The following is a 5,911-nucleotide window of genomic DNA, read 5'->3' as shown; positions in this document are numbered from 1 at the left end:
CAACCTGTGGTGGCGGATAGCCTGTGATGATCTTCCACTCAACACTCGCCTTCTATCGTCACATATCTGACATCTCTGAGAGGTCATCCTGCCAGCTGCACCTCCTCAGAGGCATTCATCCTTTCCTCTCCTTCCCTCAGCAGCTCACTGTCTCGAGAGGACTGGTAATTCCAATGGTGGACCACAGCAACGGGCTTTACCCGGATTTCTGTGATTCTACACTCTTCCCTCTGCAACTCAGCCAGACCTGGACTGTGTGAAAGGTCCTTTAGGCTTGGTGTCGGGTATCTCCCTAGGACTGTGATGATGGCACAGGCTCACAGTGGCTTCAAGTGTTCATTCCTGAACCCTGTGCATTCTCAGCAAGGCCCTATGGGTCCTGGGCCAGCAATTCCTTCAACTCCATCTCCAGTATTTACTTCCTTCTCATGGTCTTTTATCATCCCTTTCCTACTCCATCAGGGTCAGTTGCTTCTCATGGCAATTAGTTTGTGGTTATCATCTGTGTTGAGCTGGGGCCTCCCTCTGGTACAGCCTCCCTGCCTCTATGTAACTGGAGGCGTAGCTTCTTCGGCTCTGGAGGCACTTCTGATGCTTCCTCATGTGTTCTGCTTTCTGTCCTCCTCTCCCCTGCTGTAGTCCCGGATGACTGAGAGAATGCACTTGTCACCTGCCCACACTGTGAGCTACGACACGGTCCTCTGAGCCACCATGTTAACCCATGCACTGCCTCCCAGCCATCCCCCGCAAATGGGGGGGTTACTGTATCCCTACAACCCACTACCAACACTTTACACATGATGACTGCACTTACCCTTGCATTGCCATCAGGCCGCAACATTGACATTACTGGTTACATGTTTTTATTCATAGTTGAGGCCGTTCCCATATAGTGCACTGCACCCTCACACTTCAAAACCCTGTTCTCCCCTTAAACATGCCTATTCACTTGCGTGATGTCAATGTGACCTAGCATTATGGAATCTGTGTGCCTGCCTTCACTGTATAACACCATCCTAGCATCGTTGCACCCTGTGACACGTGTGTTTTCAAATTGTGATTTCTATGTAATGTCATCTGACATGCATTGTACATGACTCATGGACAGTAGTCTTCAACTTCCATCTCAGGCTGGTTGACAGTTCTGTCATGGCTATGCTACGTGCCATCTGTGTCTTAGCATTAGTCATGTTTGTGGAAGGACTATGCCAGTCACATGCTTGTGTGTGAAGCAGGTGCTATGCACCATGCACTACATGTGTTCTTTTGCCTTTTCACACACATCCATGTCTGCTTTCATGCTACCCTTCCCTTTCATTGACACTGCGTGCGTGCCTGTGTTTGTGCCATGTATGACATGGCAGGTTTATGTGTTGGCTGACAACATTGTGATACCTATGTGTGTGGCCTATGCTATTTACATGTGTACTCATGTTTTTTTAAAAATTTGTGCAGGTGATGAGGCACTGGATGCAGTGGAGAAGGATGTGGAGGAGGAGGAGATGGTAGAGGAGGAAATGTATTCTGAGCCACGACCAGGCACCAGTGGAGGATGTGGTGTGGTAGCCCATGATAATCCATTGGTGCTACAGACCATCCTGGCCAGGGGTGTGTCTGAGTACACCTCTAAGGAAGCCGATGCCTCTGGTGCTGAAACAGACATGGAACCCTCATCGCTGTTGCTGGTGAGTGATTTGACTATGGGTGCTGTTCTGTCCCAAACACCTGCAGGGGAGGTAGACCCCTCACGGGGCCAGTCAGTGTTGGAATGTCCATCTGTGGTGGTTATGGCTGCAGGGACACGCTCCACAGTATTGGCTCCTGTTCCTGGGGCAGCTGATCAAGGGAGGAATGCAGTCCTGCAGCTAGAGGCAGCGCCAGCGCAGCAAGGGCCAGCTATCCTTGGGTCCGGCAGGTGTGGGGTCCAGCAACGCAGTGGCTGTGTGCCACTCGGGAATACTGTGTGGGAGCAAGCCATGTATACTGTTGCACAGCAACATGGGCATCATGTGAGATGTTGGCACAGAGCACGGATAGGGTGGCCAATTCCATTCTCCCCCCCCCGAATGACAGATGGAGCTCCAGCAGCAGGCAGTGCAGTCCACATGCCACTCACACAGGCTGGACATGTTGGCCAGCAACAGGAGCCGACGGGCTGGTCTGGGGCTCTGCACGCAGCCATAGCTGCAGAGACTGAGGCCAACAGGGCTGCCCTGAGGGAAGAGAATACCTCCCTCAGATCTACTCTGGGTGCACTTGAGTTATCCAGGAGACGGGCAGAACAGCAGATGGAGCAGTTGACTCACAACATCTCTGTCGAACTACGTGCAACCCGTGAGGTCTTGCAAGCAGAAATCCGTGCATCCGTGAGGTGGTGCATGCAGACCTCCGGACCATCATGCTGCAGAATCAAACCTTTCAGTCCTGCATGGTCGCTGCCATTGAGGACCAGACCAGGGCCATACGTGGTCAGCCTCTCTTACCGCGCACACCTTCTAATGCTACACCAGAGGGTGACAACAGCATCGACACCTCTCCCACTCTATGTTAGCCGTGCAGGCCATGAACCCATGGAGGGGTTTTATTTTTTCTTCTCAACATCCACACATGTGGGTGTTGAGGTGCACCTGTCATATCCTCCGTTTCCCCTCCCAGGCCCACGTCTTACTCCCAGCCTCCCGCTTCTACACCACAAGCGCAGGGTAACACTCGGATATCCCGCAACCCACGCCAGTCCTCGTTCAGACTGCGACCATTCTTTTACTGGCACCTACCTTGGCGTTGCTATCCCAAACAACGTTGGTATACAGGATCACGAAACAACGCTGGGCGCTCGCCGCGTTGTGTTACCAGAAGGAGAAAAACAAAGCTCCTCGAGTCACGTGCTTCTACATCGACGGCTGCTCCTTTCACTACGAGGGTCACCTGATCCGACTCCACGCTCCCGGAGCAGAATCACGTGATCCCTGTATGTTGTTAAAAGAACGAAGGAAACAATCAACAAACGCTTCACAGCTGCCTCATTCCTGGAGTGCTGCATAGCGTTTGGTTATCACGTTTGGAACTTTGGCTCATTTGACCACGGAACTCTCACGGATTGAACTGCTTTGCCCTAACACTTGCTTGGAACTCTGGCTTACTCGACCACGGAACTCTCACGGATTGAACTGCTTTGCCCTAACACTTGCTTGGAACTCTGGCTTACTCGACCACGGAACTCTCACGCATTGAACTGCTTTGCCCTAACACTTGCTTGGAACTCTGGCTTACTCGACCACGGAACTCTCACGGATTGAACTGCTTTGCCCTAACACTTGCTTGGAACTCTGGCTTACTCGACCACGGAACTCTCACGGATTGAACTGCTTTGCCCTGACACGTGCTTGTGATACTCCTGCCGGTCCCAGAGATCCTTCCTCCCCTATCCCTTCAAAGTGTCCGGCCCATCAGACGGGGGTAAGCTTACACACGTTGATTCGCCTTACTGCATTGCCAGTTGTTTTTTCTTAACTGACCTAACCATTATTGCCTTACAGCGGTCAGGGGGTCCTTCCGGCGTTCCCGTTTCCGGCCTTCAACACTCTCACCTGTCAGTGTGGTACTTGGGGACGGAGGTCCTAATAATCTGCACGACCATCAAGTGCAACAGAACAGCACCCTGCACCTCCTCTTTCCTGTGTGCCCCCTCAGGCCTCAGGTCCACTATGGCCATTTTTTTATTTGTTTTAATTTATTTTTGTCTATTGTGCATTCATGTGACAGTGGGCCTCATAATGAGTCAGCCGGTCCGGAAACAACGCTGGCGGTAAATCTGGTGTTTCCGGACCGGCTGATTCCGAGTCCTGCAAGCGGAGCGGTAGTAACACCACCTGCCTGCAGGCAGACATGGAAACACCGGCTCTGTCATAGACGGAACCAGTGTTTCCATGTTTACCATCTCCATGGAGTCCTATGAGACTCCATGGGAATGGAGATTTACAGAATTCCGCCTCCGGAATTACCGGGTTGCCGGGGTTGTAATGCCCCAGTGTTTCCGCCAATCACAGAGGGGGAATGGTATTACGGGTCTGGCAGCAGCCTGCTGGTTTCTCCGGCACGGCAACTGCCGGACTCGTAATGAGGCCGAGTGTGTTGCTTTGTGTGGCATCTGAAGGCATCCACTGTGTGTTCAGGCTGGGACCATACAGGGTTGTCTCGTGTTGGTGCACTCCTTGTTTGAGCCTTAGGGTCCAGACACATATGCCACTCCTGCTTCCCCTTTCCATGGGCTTGCAAGGAGGGCAGCGTGTTAAACTATCTTACACAGAGGCATTGGACTTCCATTATTTCTGTGGCCAGGCTGAAGTCCAACCTGTGTATACACCCCTAGTGGGGATTCATGATTGTTTGTCCAGTGCTTGGTTAGCATACCTTTTTGTTTGGACATTGACAAATGTCCTTTTTTCATGTTACATCTTCATGTATTACCTTGCCTGTCTCCATTATTGTTGGCCTTCCTGCTGTATGCATTTCCCTGCCCCCTTTAGCAGAGCCACACTCAATATTGAAGGGGTCCATGTGGTTGTTTTGTCACATTGAGGCTCTTGTGCTATTGTGATTGGTCACTGTCTGACATTGTCACTGTTGGGTCCTGTGTTTATGATATGTTATCCTGGACAATGGATGTTCCTGTGTACAATTTTATTTTGATGTGTGAGAGTGAGTTATTTCTGACCTAGTTCAGTTTATCGGAGTGCACTTTGTAACAGTAGTGTTATGTGTTGGGCATTTATTTGTCACTTTTGACATTGCATGCCATGGCATGGTGTGGCAACCGGGTGACATAATGTTTGGGAGGGTTTAGGTGACATACCAGCATTTAGATGTTTACTTTTGCATGGGGTTACTGGCATACTGCATCTTCAATGTGTGCCTTTTGTTCACAAGAGATTGGGTTAGTTTAAGTAGTTAGGGATGCACACAATCTAGCACTTCCAAGGACACATTCTCAGAGTGGTAAGGTTGGGACAGTTGAATGTTACTTTGTCATCATCAATTGTCACCTGGAATGTGCCAGGCCTGTGTGCACTCCCCAGGGGTTGGATTTTAGTTGAAAAATGGTGCCACAAGCTTGGTACGGGTTGCCTCGCCACGTGCCCTTTCCCCTCCCATGCGCAGCAGGCGTGCATGTGCTTGGGGACGTGGGGGCATCACCATGTGGTGTCATCATGTAGGTGCTCAGTGGGTAGGCACTGTCCCCTGGGGAGGTGAGAATGGTTGTCATTAATTAGCTTTGTCTATTTGTTTGTGTCTAACATGCATGCATGTGCATGGCCATTTCTACTCACCAATAAACCATGTTTTGCCATGCCTCCCAGCTTCCAGGTCCCGGTGTAGGGGTGACATTCTGAATATGAAACTATCATGGGTGGACCCTGGATAGTTGGCACATACAGAGGTAAATATTCCCTCGGCATCACATACAACCTGCACGTTGATGGAATGCCAGTGCTAGCGATTGCGATGGATGTGCTCTGTGGCCCTAGGTGGACGTAGGGCCACATGGGTGCAATCAATGGCACCACGCACTTTGGGGAAGTGCGCCACCCCATAAAAGTCCTGTACCACGGCCTGCCTTTCTGCGGGTGTTCTGAGCATGTATATGTGGATGCGGACAGAGGGGCGTGCAGTCATGATTGCCAACATCTGGTGTAGGCAGCGTGACTGAGTGGGCTGTGAAACACCCCCAACTATGGCAGTTGTCTGCTGAAATGACCCAGTGGCCAAAAAATGCAGTACATTGAGCACCTTTCCCAAGGGGCTCAGTGCTTGGGTGCACAGGGTGAGTGATGTAAGGTCATCCTCCCACTCAGTGACCAGGTCTAAGATGATATGAGGTGGAAACATATACCTGCCATAGACCTGGTCATCA

The sequence above is a fragment of the Ambystoma mexicanum genome, chromosome 7q, assembly GCF_040938575.1.
Source record: "Ambystoma mexicanum isolate Mex_15411 chromosome 7q, UKY_AmexF1_1, whole genome shotgun sequence".
Classification (NCBI taxonomy): Eukaryota; Metazoa; Chordata; class Amphibia; order Caudata; family Ambystomatidae; genus Ambystoma; species Ambystoma mexicanum.
The sequence above is the reverse complement of the archived record's forward strand: the minus strand, read 5'-3'. Positions refer to the sequence as shown.